This window comes from Canis lupus, chromosome 10, assembly GCF_003254725.2.
Source record: "Canis lupus dingo isolate Sandy chromosome 10, ASM325472v2, whole genome shotgun sequence".
Classification (NCBI taxonomy): Eukaryota; Metazoa; Chordata; class Mammalia; order Carnivora; family Canidae; genus Canis; species Canis lupus.
The window spans coordinates 45,681,339-45,696,040 of record NC_064252.1 but is presented as its reverse complement, the minus strand read 5'-3'; positions in this window follow the sequence as shown (position 1 = coordinate 45,696,040).

Below are 14,702 nucleotides of genomic sequence, written 5' to 3'. Positions count from 1 at the left end.
AATTGCTCTTCATGTAGGTATAGACTCAGTGTGTCCAGGAAAGGAGGTGAATTCAGTTTTTGTATGCTATCATCTTGCATCCTTTCTCATATTTGAAGGACAGTTTTGTTCTATATAGAATTCTTAGTTGTCAGTTATTTTTCTTTCAACACTTTCAATGTATCATCCTATTGCCTTCTGGCCTCCAAGGTGGTTGCTGAGGAATCTACTCATGGTCTTCTTGGGGACATCTTGTATGTAAGGAGTCGTTTTTCTCTTGCTGCTTTCAAGATTCTCTTTCTGTCTTTCGATAGTTTGATTATAATGTGTCTTGGTGTGGGTTTATATGGGAAATCCTACTTGGAATTCTTTGAGCTTTTTGGATTTTTAAAAAAATATTTATTCATCTTAAAGAGGGGGAGGGGCAGTGGGTGAAGGAGAGAAAGAGAATCTCAAGCAGACTCCCCATTGAGCGTGGAGCCTGACATGGGGCTTGATCTCATGACCCTGAGATCATGACCTGAGCTGAAGTCAAGAGTTGGATGCTTACATGACTGAGCCACTCAGTTGCCCCAGAGGTTTGGATTTTTTATACCCATTTCTTTCCTCAAATTTGGGAGATGTTCAGCCACTATTTCTTCAAATAATCTATTTGCCCCCTTTACTCTCTCTTCTTCTGGGACTTTCATAATGTATATATATTGATCTGCATGATGGTTTCTCATAAGTTCCTTAGGCTCTATTTTCTTGATTCTTTTTCTTTTTATTCTTCAGATTCAATAATTGCAAATAACCTGTCTTCAAGTTTGCTGATTCTTTCTTCTGCCAGTTCAAGTCTGATCGAGTCTGCTTGACCTCCTTTAATGAATTTTTCAATTTAATTATTGTATTTTTAGCTCCAGAATTTCGATTGGTTATTTTTTAAAAGCTTATTTGACATATTATTGACATATAATGTTATATTAGTTTCAGTGTATGGTACAGTGATTCAACAATTCTATATATTACACCATGATAAGTGTGATCATTGTGTATCACCATACAACATTAACACATTTTAACTATATTTCCTATGCTGAACTTTCCATCACCTTGACTTCTTTATTTTATAATAAAGTTTGTATAATTCCCTTTGCCCATTTCACCCATCCCTCTCCCTCTTCCCCTCTGGCAACCACCAGTTCTCTGTATTAATGGGATCCATTTCTGTTTTTTGTGTTTGTTCATTTATTTGTTTTTTTTTTTTTAAGATTTTACTTATTTATTCATGAGAGACACAGAGAGAGAGAGTGAGCAGCAGAGACACAGGCAGAGGGAGAAGCAGGGAGCCCAACATGGAACTCGATCCTGGGACTCCAGAATCATGCCCTGGGCTGCAGGCAGGTGCTTAACCACTGAGCCACCCAGGAGTCCCCATTTATTTTGTTTTTTAGAATTCATATATACATGAAACAATATGATATTTGTGTTTCTCTGACTTATCACTTGGCATAATGCCCATTAGTTCCATCCATATCCCAAAGACATACAAGTGGCTAATAAGCACATGGAGAGATGTTCAACATAACTGATCATTAGGGAAATGCAAATTAAAACCAGAATGAGATAATACTTCAAAAAGAGAAAAGAAAAGAAAAACAATAACAAATGTTGGAGAAGATATGGAGAAATTGGAACACTCATACATTGCTGACGGGGATGTCAAATAGTGTAACTGCTTTGGAAAGACAGTTTGGTAGTTCCTTAAAAAGTTAAACATATTTACCATTTGACTCAGCAATTCCACCTCAAGGTAATACCCTACAGAATTAGAAACATATGTTTAACAAAACTTTTATATGAATATATTATGTATACAAGCAGCATTATTCGTAATAGCCAAAAAGTGGAAACAACCAAAATGTCCAAGCATTGATGAATGAATAGATGTAGTATATACATACAATGGAATATTATGCAACCATAAGAAGGAATGAAGCACTAATATGTGTTACAACATCTATTAACCTTGTAAACATTATTCTATGTGAAAGAAGAATGATACAGAAGGCTTTATATTGTATGATTCTATTTACATGATATAGCAAATGTAGGCAGATCCATAGAAACAGAAAGTGGATTAGTTAGTTGCTCAGGACTGGGGTTAGGAAGTGATAGCTAATGAGTATGTTTTTTTTTTTTTTGGCAGGGGGCAAGTGGTGATGAAATGTTCTGGAATTATAAATGCTTTTTGAAATTGGAGTATAGTTCACATGAAATATTGATGCTAGTTTCAGGTGTACAGCATAGTGATTTGACAATTATATACACTATGAAATGCTAACTATGATAAGTGTGGTTATCATCTGTTACCATACAAACTTACCATATAATTGGTTATATTCCCTATGACTTATTTATTGAAATTTTCTGGAATTTTATACGATGACTATTCTACCACATTGTGAATATACTAAAAACCACTGAATTGTACATTTTAAGATGGTTAAAATTGTGAATTTTATTTTATGTGAATTTTACCTAAAAATGATGCAGAAGAGTGTTTTTTTTTTTTAAGATTTTATTTATTTACTCATGAGAGACACACAGAGAGAGGCAGAGATATGGGCAGAGGGAGAAGCAGGCTCCTTGTGATGTAGGGCTTAATCTTGGAACCCCAGGATCATACCCTGAGCTGAAGGCAGATGCTCAACCACTGAGCCACCCAGGCATCCCCAGAAGTGTCTGTTGAACATAGCTGCACTAGCAACCTGGTTTCTTTTTTCCTCTTTGACCATTGGAGGACTCGTTGGCCATCTGTTGTAACAATGTCAGCTCTATAGCATTTAAGACTCTGGAAATGTGTCATATCTGCCAACTATAGTGCAGATAATTGAGAGGAACAAAATGACTTTTTTAGTTTCAGGGGTACAATATAGTGATTCAATAATTCTGTACATTACTTAGTGCTCATCACAATTAAGTATCCTCTTAATCCCGTTCACCTATTTTACACATCACTCCAACCACCTCTGCTCTGGTAACCATTAGTGTGTTCTCTAAAAGACTGTTTATGTCTCTTTTTTCCTTTGCTTTGTTTCTTAAATTCCACAAGGGTGAAATATGGTATTTGTTTTTCTTTGATTTATTTTGCTTAGTGTTATACTCTCTAGCTCCACCCATGTTGTTGCAAGTGGCAAGATTTCCTTCTTTTTTATAGCTGAGTAATATTCCATTGTACATATACACCACATCTTCTTTATCCTTTCATCTATCAATGGACACTTGGGTTACTTCCATATTTTGGCTATTGTAAGTAATGTTGCAATAAACATAGGAGCACAACTATCTTTTCAAATTAGTGTTTTCATATTCTTTGGGTAAATACCCAGTGGAGTTACATATAGTAATTCTATTTTTTAATTTCTAAAGGAGTATCCACACTGTTTTCCAGAGTGGCTGCAGCAGTTCACATTCCCACCAACGGTGTATGAAATTTCCTTTTTCCTCACATCCTTGCCAACACTTGTCGTTTCTTTTGTTTTTTTATTTTAGCCATTCTGACAGGTGTAAGGTGATGTCTCATTGTGGTTTTGATTTGAATTTCCTTGATGATTAGTGATGTTGAGAATCTTTTCATGTGTCTATTTTCCATCTGTATGTCTTCTGCCCATTTTTTTAGTTGGATCATGTGGTTTTGGGGTGTTGAGTTGTATACATTTTATATTTTAGATACTAATTGTTTATCAGATATGTCATTTTCAAATATCTTTTCCCATTCTGTAGGTTGCCTTTTAGTTTTTTTTTTTTTTTTGCCTTTTAGTTTTGGTGGTTGTTTCCTTTGCTGTGCAGAAACTTTTTATTTTAATTTGGTCCCAATAGTTTATTTTTAATTTTATTTTCCTTGCCTCAGGAGATATATCTAGAAAAATGTTGCCATGAGTGATGTCAGATAAATTACTGCCTGTGCTTTCTTCTAGGATTTTTATAATTTCAGGTCTCATATTTGTGTCTTTAATCCATTTTGAGTTTACTTTGTTACAGTGCAAGGAAGTGGTCCAGTTTCATTCTTTTGCATGCACCTGTCCATTTTTCACAACACTATTTGTTGTCTCATTGCATATTCTTGCCTCCTCTGTTGAAGACTAATTGACCATATACTCATGGGTTTGTTTCTAGGCTTTCTATCCTGATCTATTGATTTATATATCTACTTTTGTGCCAGTACCATACTGTTTTTATTACTATAGCTTTGTAGAATAACTTGAAATCTGGAATTGTGATACTTCCAGCTTTTTAAAAATTATTATTATTATTCCTATCGACTACAGTAAATCTTTAAAATGTGTCTGGGCCTTTAGCAGGCCAGATTGAATTACTGTATGGTGAAGTAGTGGCCCCAATAATTTGTTCCTTTAGGAGTTTTTAATTGTTTTCCTTAATTTGAGTATGTCCTATTAAAATATTTTCTAAATGGGACCTCTAAGGCACTTAGCCTTATCAGTTCTATGATCAGTTCTTAGGAACTGTAGTACTCATGTCCCAGGGTATTTTTCTGTTTCAAGATTGTTTTGGCTATTTGGGGTGTTTTGGTGTTACACACAAATTTTAGGAGTATTTGTTCTTGTTCTATGAAGAATGTTTTTGGTATATTGATAGGGATTTTATAAATCTGTAGATTGCCTTGGGTAGTATGGACATTTTAGTAATATTTGTCCTCCCAATCCATGAACATGGAATATCTTTCTATTTGTTTGTATTGTCTTCAATTTCTTTCATCAGTATTTTATAGTTTCAAACTACAAATCTTTCACCTTCTTGGTTAAATTTATTCCTAGGCATTTTATTATTTTGGGTGCAATTGTAAATGAGATTGTTTTCTTAATTTTTCTTTCTGCTACTTCATTATTAATATTTAGAAATGTAACAGATTTATGTACACTGATATTGTATCCTGTGACCTTACTAAATTCATTTATTGGTTCTTGTAGTTTTTTGGTGTAGTATTTAAGGTTTTCTACATATAGTATTGTGTCATCTGCAAATAGTGAAAGTTTTAATACTTTCTTACCAATTTGGATGCCTTTTGTTCCTTTTTTTTTAATCTGACTGCGGTGGCAGGACTTCCAGTACTGTGTTGAGTAAAAGTGGTGAGAGAGAACATCTTTGTCTTGTTCCTGATCTTAGGAAAAAAGCTATCAATTTTTCACCATTGAGAATGATGTTAGCTGTGAGTTTTTCATAGCTGGCCTTTATTAAGTTGAGGTATATTCCCTCTAAACCTACTTTGTTGAGGGTTTTTATAATGAATGGACGTTGTAATTTTTCCTGCATCTGTTGAGATGATCATATGGTTTTTTACCCTTTCTCTTGTTAATGTAGTATATATCATGTTGATTGATTTGTGGATATTGACCCACCCTTCCATTTTGGGAATAAATCCCACTTGATTGTGTTGAATGATTTTTAAATGTATTTTTGGATTCAGTTTGCCAATATTTCATTGAGGATTTTTGCATGTATGTTCATCAGAGATATTGGCTTGTAGTTATTTATTTTTGTTTCTTTTTTAAGTGTCTTTGTCTAGTTTTGGTATCAGGGTAATGCTTTACTCATAATGATTTTGAAAGCTTTCCTTTTCTATTTTTGGGAATAGTTTGAGGAGAGTAGGTATTAACTCTTCTCTAAATATTTGGTAGAATTCACCTGTGAAGTTGTCTGGTCCTGGATTTTTGTTTGTCAGGAGTTTTTAATTTATTGATTCAATTTCAGTGCTGGTGGTTGATCTGTTCAAATTTCCTACTTCTTCCTGATTCAGTTTTGGGAGGTTATATGTATCTAGGAATTTATCCGTTTTTTTCTAGGTTGTCCAATTTGTTGGCATATACTTTTTCATAATGTCTTATAATCAATTATATTTCTGTGGTGTGGTTATTTTCTGTTTTCATTTCTGATTTTGTTTATTTGAGTCCTTTTTTTTTTTTTTGATGAGTCTGGCTGAAGACTTATAAATTTTGTTGATCTTTTCAAAGAACCAGCTCCTAGTTTCCTTGATTTGTTATATTTTTTAAGTTTCTATATTATTTATTTCTGCTCTTTATTATTTCCTTCCTCCTGTTGGTTTTAGATTTTCCTTATTCTTTTTTTCTAGCTCCTTTAGGTTAAAGTCAGGTTATTTGAGATTTTTCTTGCTTCTTGAGGTAGGCCCATATTGCTATAATCTTCCCTCTTAGGGCAGCCCCGGTGGCTCAGTGGTTTGGTGCTGCCTGCAGCCCGGGGTGTGATCCTGGAGATCCGGGATCCAGTCCCACGTCCGGCTCCCTGCATGGAGCCTGCTTCTCCCTCTGCCTGTGTCTCTGCTTCTCTCTCTCTCTGTCTCAATAAATAAATAAAATCTTTAAAAAAAATCTTCCCTCTTAGAACAGCTTTTGTTGCATCCCCAAAGATTTTGGACTGTTGTGTTTTCATTTATCTCCATGTATTTTTTTTTACTTCCTCTTCAATTTCTTGGGTGACCCATTCATTATTTAATTGCATGTTATTTAATCTCCATGTATTTGTGCTCTTTCTAAATTTTTCCTTGTCGTTGGTTTCTAGATTCATAGCATTGTGGTTGGAAGAGATGCATGGTATGGCCTTGATCTTTTTGTCTTTGTTGAGACTTGTTTTATGACATAATACGTGATCTATTCTGGAGAATGTTCTATGTGCACTTTTTATTTTAATTTTTTATTGACGTATAGTTAACAGTGTTGTATTAGTTTCATATGTAAAATATAATAACAATTTTGCATTACTCAGTGCTCACCACAATAGGTGTACTCCCAATCCCCTTCACCTATTTCACCCATTCCCCCACTCACCTCCTGTCTGGCAATTACCAGTTTTTTCTTTGTATTCAAGAGTTTAGTTTTTCACTTGTCTCCTTTTTTTCCTTCATTCATTTGTTTCTGAAATTCCGCATGAGTGAAGTCATATGGTATTGGTCTTTATCTGACTTATTTCACTTAGCATTAAACCTTCTAGATCCATCCATGTTGTTGCAAATGGCAAGATCTCATTCTTTATGAGGACTTAACTTTTTAAAAAAAATTTAAAAAGTCATGACATTTTCTTCTTCTTTTCCTAATTTCTTGTTGTTCTGATTTTCCTCAAATTAGGAGGAAAGAGGAAAAGAACTAAGAAAACATGACTGTGACCATAAAAAGTCAGTTGTGTATTTCCACCCAGCCAAAGGGCTGGTCTAGTGAACTGCCTGGGTAGTGTCTAAGCAGCAGAAATGCCAGGATCTTTTTTTAACCTATGATTATGTTAGACTGACCCCTGCTGGCTGCCGTGTCTGGCACAGAGACATTCTATAGGTTCTTAAAGCCAGTTCTCTCAGCCCTGTCATTTCTATAAAGTAGGTCAGTGGGATTTCATCATGAGGATATTTTCAATATCCAGTATGTTTTCTCCAGAGTTCATGCTTATTCTAAAATGATTTTTTATTCCAATTTTATAAAATGTACAGATTTGTGTCACTTTAAGTTCAAATTTTTATTTTCTATGAATTGCTTTATATAACATTTCTCCTGAAAATAGAATCACAGATTCCCATCCCTGTTTGACCCAGGAGACCAGGAGAATACATTGATTGTGATCTCATTTGTTCTTGTTATGTTGACTGATATGTCTCTGATGGTTTAGTTTGGGAGTACATTTGTAGAGGAAGTATTGCTTATGGTGACTGTACATTTTCTGTTAGAAGCAGAAAGCTAGAAGAGCATGAGCAGTAGCCTGCCTTTAGGGAGATGAGGAATGGGGGGTGGAGTTAGGGTAGAGATGGGGAGGTGCTTTTCTCAAAGGGACAGTTATGGGGCAAAGAGAAGGGGATAATGAAAGACAATAGGTCTTTCTCAGCAGCAACAAGCCATGCTGCCCTGGGGTTCTGGGTGGGCAATGCATGTCATGGACTCAGGTCTGCAGATGTTTCTAGTAACAGCAGTAAAGCCATGACTGTAAGCACAAGTTCAGAAGTGAGAGGGTGACAGAGTAAAGCAATTAAGTCACTGAAGGATACTGGATGTGTTAAATTTGCAATCCCACCCTGGCTAACTGGAAAAGAAGGTGGGAATTTGTGGGCATACCAGACCTGATGCAGCCTCTTCTCTCTAGAAAAAATAAATAAATAAAATAAAAATTTAAAAAAGGGTATGGGCCAGGAGGATCCCTTAGGCTATGATAGATACCATATCCAAACCCAGTTCCTTTAAGAAACTTGCCCTGCATTTGCTGTCACAAGGTGTTCTGACAGACAGGGAATGAAGCAATGGCCATCTAATGTTTACTGTGGATCCAGGTGCATGGTGAAGGGTGGGCAAGTGCAGGGGCAGGGCTGAGTGAGGTAGCAAGGAGCTCAGGGTGTCTCAGGTCCATTCTCCCTGCCAATATGAATTAAATCCCCTAGGAAAGTTTGTATTTCAAAGGCTTAGCACTTGACATGCCCTTGGAATAATTTATCACAGTGACCAATAGGAATGGGAAGTGCTGGGATGCCTGGGTAGCTTAGCGGTTGAGGATCTGCCTTTGGCTCAGGGCATGATCCTGGAACTGGGGATCAAGTCCCACATCGGGCTCCCTGCGGGGAGCCTGCTTCTCCCTCTGTATCTCTGTCTCTCTCATGAATAAAGAAATAAAATCTTAAAAAAGAATAGGAAGTGCTGTATTTATTTTGAAAAATGTTCTTGAGATATAATTAGCATAAAACATTAATTTCAGGTATACATGATTTGATGTTTTTATATATTACAAATGATCACAATAAATCTAATTAACATCCATCACCATATAGTTAAAAAAATTTTTTTGCCTTGTAATGGGAACTTTTAAGATTTGTGCTCTCAGTCACTTTCAGATATATAATAGTGTATTATTTACTATAGTTACCATGTTGTACATCACATCCCATGACTTCCTTTACCCATTTCACCTCCACCCCCAACCACCAATTGATTCTCTGTATCTATGAGTTTGATTTTTTGTTTTATTTAAAATTTGGAATTATTTTTCTTCAGGTATAATTAACATACAGTATTATATTAGTTTCAGGCACAAAAATAATGATTTAACAATTCTATATATTTCTCAATGCTCATAGATAAGTGTACTCTTAATTTCCTTTGTATCACTCATCCTGTTACCATCCTCTCGTCTGGCAACCACCAGTGTTTTCTCTGTATTTAAGAGTCTGTTTTCCTGTTTATCTCTTTTTCCTTTGTTTATTTCTTAAATTCCACATCTGAGTGAAATCATGTAGAATTTGTGTTTCTCTGACTGATATTTCTGGTAGCATTATAACCCTCTAAGTTCATCCATCCATCCCTTCTTTTCATTGGTGAGTAATATTCCATTATGGATGTATACTACATCTTCTTTATCCATTTATCTATTGATAGACACTAGGGTTGTTTCCATATCTTGGGTATCATAAATAATGCTGTAATAAACATAGGAGTGCATATAGTTTTTTGAATTAATGTTTTTGCTTTCTTTGGGTAAATATCTAGTAGTGAAATTACTGGATTCATTTGGTAATTCTATTTTTAATTTTTTGAGAAACTCTTATACTGTTTCCCACAGTAGCTGTACCAATTTATAATCCCACCAACAATGCATGAGAGCTTCCTTTTCTCCACATCCTTGGTAACAGTTATGATTTCTTTTGTTTTTTATTTTACCCATTCTGACAGGTATAAAGTGATTTCATATCTATTGTGGTTTTAATTTGTATTTCCTTGATATTTAGTGATGTTGAGCATCTTTTCATGTGTCTGTTGGCCATGCATAATGTCATCTTTAGAAAAATGTCTGTTCTTGTCTTCCTATTTTAAAATTCAATTATTTGTGTTTTTTTGGTGTTGAATCATGTCTTTATATATTTTGGTTACTAACTTCTTGTCACTATGTCATTTGCAAATATCTTCTTGCATTCTATAGGTTGTCTTTTAGTTTTGTTGTTTGATTCCTTTGCTGTGAAAATGCTTTTTATTTTGGTGTAGTCCCAATAGTTTAATTTTGCTTTCATTTCCCTTGTCTTGAGGAGACATATCTAGAAAAATGTTTCTATGGCTGATGTCAAAATATCACTGCCTATATTTTCCTCTAGGAATTTTATGGTCTTATGTATTGCATTTATGTCTAATTTATTTTGAATTTGTTTTTGTGAATGACATAAGAAAGTGGTCCAATTTCATTTCTTTATATATAGTTGTCCAGTTTTCCTGACACCATTTGTTGAAGACTGTCTTTTTCCCCATTGTATATTATTGCCTCCTCTGTCATAGATTAATTAGCCTTATAAGTGTGTTTGTTTCTGGACTCTCAGTCTATACCACTGATCTATGTGTCTATTTTTGTGCCAGTACCACACTATTTTAATTACTATAGCTTTGTAGTATGTGTTGAAATCTGGGATTGTGATACATCCAGCTTTGTTGTTCTTTCTCAAGATTGCTTTGGCTAGTCAGGGTCTTTTATGGTTTCATCAAATTTTAGGATTGTTTGTCTTGCTCAGTGAAAACTACTGGTATTCTGATAGGGATTGCACTAGATTTGTAGTTTGCTTTGGGTAGTATGGACATTTATACAATATTCACCTAATCCATGAACATGGTATATCTTTCCATTTGTTTGTATCATTTTTTATTTCTTTCATCAATGTTTTATAGTTTTTGGAGTACAGGTCTTTCACCTCTTTGGTTAAATTTATTCGTAGGCATTTTATTGTTTTTTTTTTTTTTTTTTGGTGCAGTTGTAAATGAGATGGCTTTCTTAATTCCTTTCTGCTACTTCATTATCAGTGTATTGAAATGCAAGGGATTTCTGCATGTTAATTTTGTATCCTGCAAACTTACTGAATTCATTTATCAGTTGTAGTAGTTTTTGGTTGGAGTCTTCCAAGTTTTCTCTATATAGTATCCTGTCATCTGCAAATAGTGTAAGTTTTATTTTCTTACCAGTTTGGATGCCTTTTATTCCTTTTCTTGTCTGATTGCTGTGGCTAGGACTCCCAGTATTATGTTGAATTAAAGTGGTAAGAGTGGACATTCTTGTCTTATTCTTGATCTCAGGGGAAAGCTCATTTTTTCCCATTGAGTTTGATGTTAGCTGAAGGTTTTTCATATCTGGCCTTTATTGAGGTGTGTTCCTTTAGCCCTACTTTATTGAAAGTTTTTATAATGAATGGATGTTGTACCTTGACCTTGTCAAGTGCTCTTTCTGCAGCTAGCAAGATGATCATATGGTTTTTATCCTTTCTCTTGTAAATGTGATGTATCACATTGGTTTATTTGTGAATATGGAACCATCCTTCCATCCCTGGAATAAATCCCACTTAATTGTAGTGAATGATTTTTTAAATGTATTGTTGGGTATGGTTTGCTAATATTTTGTTGAGGATCTTTGTATCTATACTCATCAGATATTGACCTGTAGTTCTCTTTTTGTGGTGTATCTTTATTTGGTTTTGGTATCAGGGTCATACTGGTATTGTAGAATGAATTTGAAAGCTTCCTTTTCTATTTTTTGGAATAGTTTTAGAAGAATAGGTATTAACTCTTTTAAAAATATTTGGTAGAATTCACCTGTGAAGCAATCAGGTCCAGGACTTTTATTCTTTTGGAATTTCTTAGCTTACTCATTCAAATTTATTGCTAGTAATCAATCTGTTTAAATTTTCTGTTTCTTCTTGATTTAGTTTTGGAAGATTATTTATCCATTTTTTCTAGGTTGTCCAATTTGTTAGCATACACTTTTTCATAATATTGTCTTATAATCATTTGTATTTTTTGTGGTATCAGTTGTTATTTCTCCTTTTGTGATTTTGAGTTCTCCCTCCTCCCCTCCCCACCATGAATCTAGCTACAGTTTTATCAATTTTGTTGATTTTTTCAAAGAACCATCTTCTTGCTTCATTGATCTGTTCTATTGTTTTATTAACTCTCTCTCTCATTTATTTCTGCTCTAGTATTTATTATTTTCTTCCCTCTACTGGCTTTGGGCTTTGCCCTACTTTTTTCTAGCTCTCTTAGGTGTCCTGTTAGTTTTTTTGAGAGTTTCTTTGCTTCTTGAGGTAGGGCCATATTGTTATAATCTTCCAGAAAAGCTTTTGCTGCATTCCAAAGATTTTGAAACATGGTGTTTTCATTTTGTCTCCGTGTATTTTTTTGAATTTCCTCTTTGATTTCTTGGTTGACTCATTCACTGTTTAACGGCATGTTATTTAGCTTCCATGTATTTGTGTTCTTTCCAGGTATTTTCTTGTGATTGATTTCTAATTTTATACCACTGGTGGATGGAAAAGGTGCATGATATTATTTTGGTCTTTATGAATTTATTGAGACTTGTTTTGTGTCCTAATATGCTCTATTCTGAGAATGTACCATGTACACGTGAAAAGAATGTATATTCTGCTGTTTTTGGATGGAATGTTCTGAATATATCTGTCAGGTCCATCTGGTCCAATGTACCATTCCAAGCCACTGTTTCCTTGTTGACTTTCTGTCTGGATGATCCATCCATTGATGTAAGTGAGGTGTTAAAGTCTTCTATTATTGTATAATTGTGAATTTCTTCCTTTATTTCTGTTAATAGCTGCTTTATGTATTTGGGTGCCCTTATATTGGGCGTATAAAAATTTATATCTTCTTGTTAGATTATTCTCTTTATTGTTATGTAGTATTTTTCTTTGTCGCTTGTTACAGTTTTTGTTTTAGAGTCTATTTTTTCTAATAATTATTGCTACTTCAGCTTTCTTTTCACATCCATTTGCATGGTAATTGTTTTTCCATTTTTTCACTTTCAATCTGCATGTGTCTTTTGATCTGAAATGAGTCTCTTGTAGGCAGCATATAGATGGGTCTTGGTTTTTTTATTCACTTGTCACCCTATGTCTTTTGATTGGAGCATTTAGGCCTTTATATTCAAAGTAGTTGTTGATAGTTACATATTGACATTTTGTTACTTGTTTTACAATTGTTTTTGTAGTTCTTTGTTATTTTCTCCTTGTTCTTTCTTCCTTGTGGTTTGATGGTTTTCTTTAGAGTTATGCTTGCATGGCTTTTTATTTATTTTTTGTGTATCAAAGATTTTTAATTTGTGGTTACATTTAGGCTCATATATATCATCTTATGCATATAGCAGTCTATGTGAAGTTGATGGTTGCTTAAGTTTGAATCTGTTCTAAAAGCACTAATTTTTATGCCGCCACCACACATATTTTTTGTATGTAACATCATACTCTTATTTTGTGAATCCCTTGGCTGATTTTTATAGATATAACTGATTTTACTGCTTTTGTAAGTAATAATCTACTTTAGTAGATTAATTAAGTAATCTACTTTTATTATATTTGTATTTACCTATGAAAATTTTTCCTTTCATTATTTTTTTTTTTACTCCTGATTATAGCCTTTTCTTTCCACTCCAAAAATTCCTTTTACCATTTATTGTAAGGCTGGTTTAGTAGTGATGAACTCCTTTAACTTTGTTAATGCCTTTAACTTTGTAAACTCCAAAATTTGTCTGGGAAACTTTCTCTCATATTCTTTTTTTAAAAAATATTTTATTTATTTATTTGACAGAGAAAGAGGGAGAGAGCACACACACAAGCAGGGGGAGTGGCAGGGTGGGAGAGAGAGAAGTAGGCTCCCTGCTGAGCAGATAGCCTGACATGGGGCTCGAGCCCAGGACTCTGGTATCATTACCTGCACCGAAGGCAGACACCCAGGCACTCTTTCTCTTTTACTTTGAATGATGGCCTTGCTGGTAGTTTATTCTTTGGTTGCAGGTTTTCTCCTTTCAGTACTTTGGATATATCATGTCACTCCCCTCTGGCTTGCAAAGTTTATGCTGATTGCTTTATGGGGTTTCCCTTGTATGTAGCTGTTTTCTCTTATTGCTTTAAAAACTCTCTATCACTACTTTTACTTTTTTTTTCTTTTCAAAAATTTTATTTCAATTCTAGTTAGTTGAGATGCCTGGGTGACTCAGTGGTTGAACATCTGCCTTTGGCTCAGGGCATGATACCAGGGTCTGGGGATCAAGCCCCACATTTGGCTCCCTGTGAGGAGCATGCTTATCCCTCTGCCTATGTCTCTGCCTCTATCTCTTTGTCTGTCATGCATAAATAAAATCTTTTTTTAAAAAATTCCAGTTAGTTAACATACAGTGCAATATTGGTTTTGGGAATAGAATTCAATGATTCATCACTTATAACACCCAGTGCTCATCATAACAAGTGCCCTCCATAATATCCATCACTCATCTAGCCCATCCCCTCTACCTCCCTCCATCAGCCCTCAGTTTGTTCCCTTCATTTTAATTATTATGTATATTGGTGTGGACCTCCTTGGGTAGATTTTGTTGGGGGCTCTCTGTGCCTCCTGGATCTGGATGTCTGTTTCTTTCCCAGGATTAGGAAAATTTTCAGCTATTATTTCTTCAAACAAGGTTCTGTCCCCCTTTTCTCTCTCTTCTCCTGGGATTCCTATAATGATAGTGTTATTATGCTTGATGATGTCATTGAGTTCCCTGAACCTAATCTCATTTTTTCTTCTTTTTTCTTTTTGTTGTTTGGCTTGGTGCTTTCCATTATTCTGTCTTCCTACTCACTGGTCCCCTCTTCTAATGTTATTGATTCTGTTCTAGGGCATTATAAATTTCAGTTGAGTTCTCCATCTCTTATTGGTTCTTTTTAATATTTT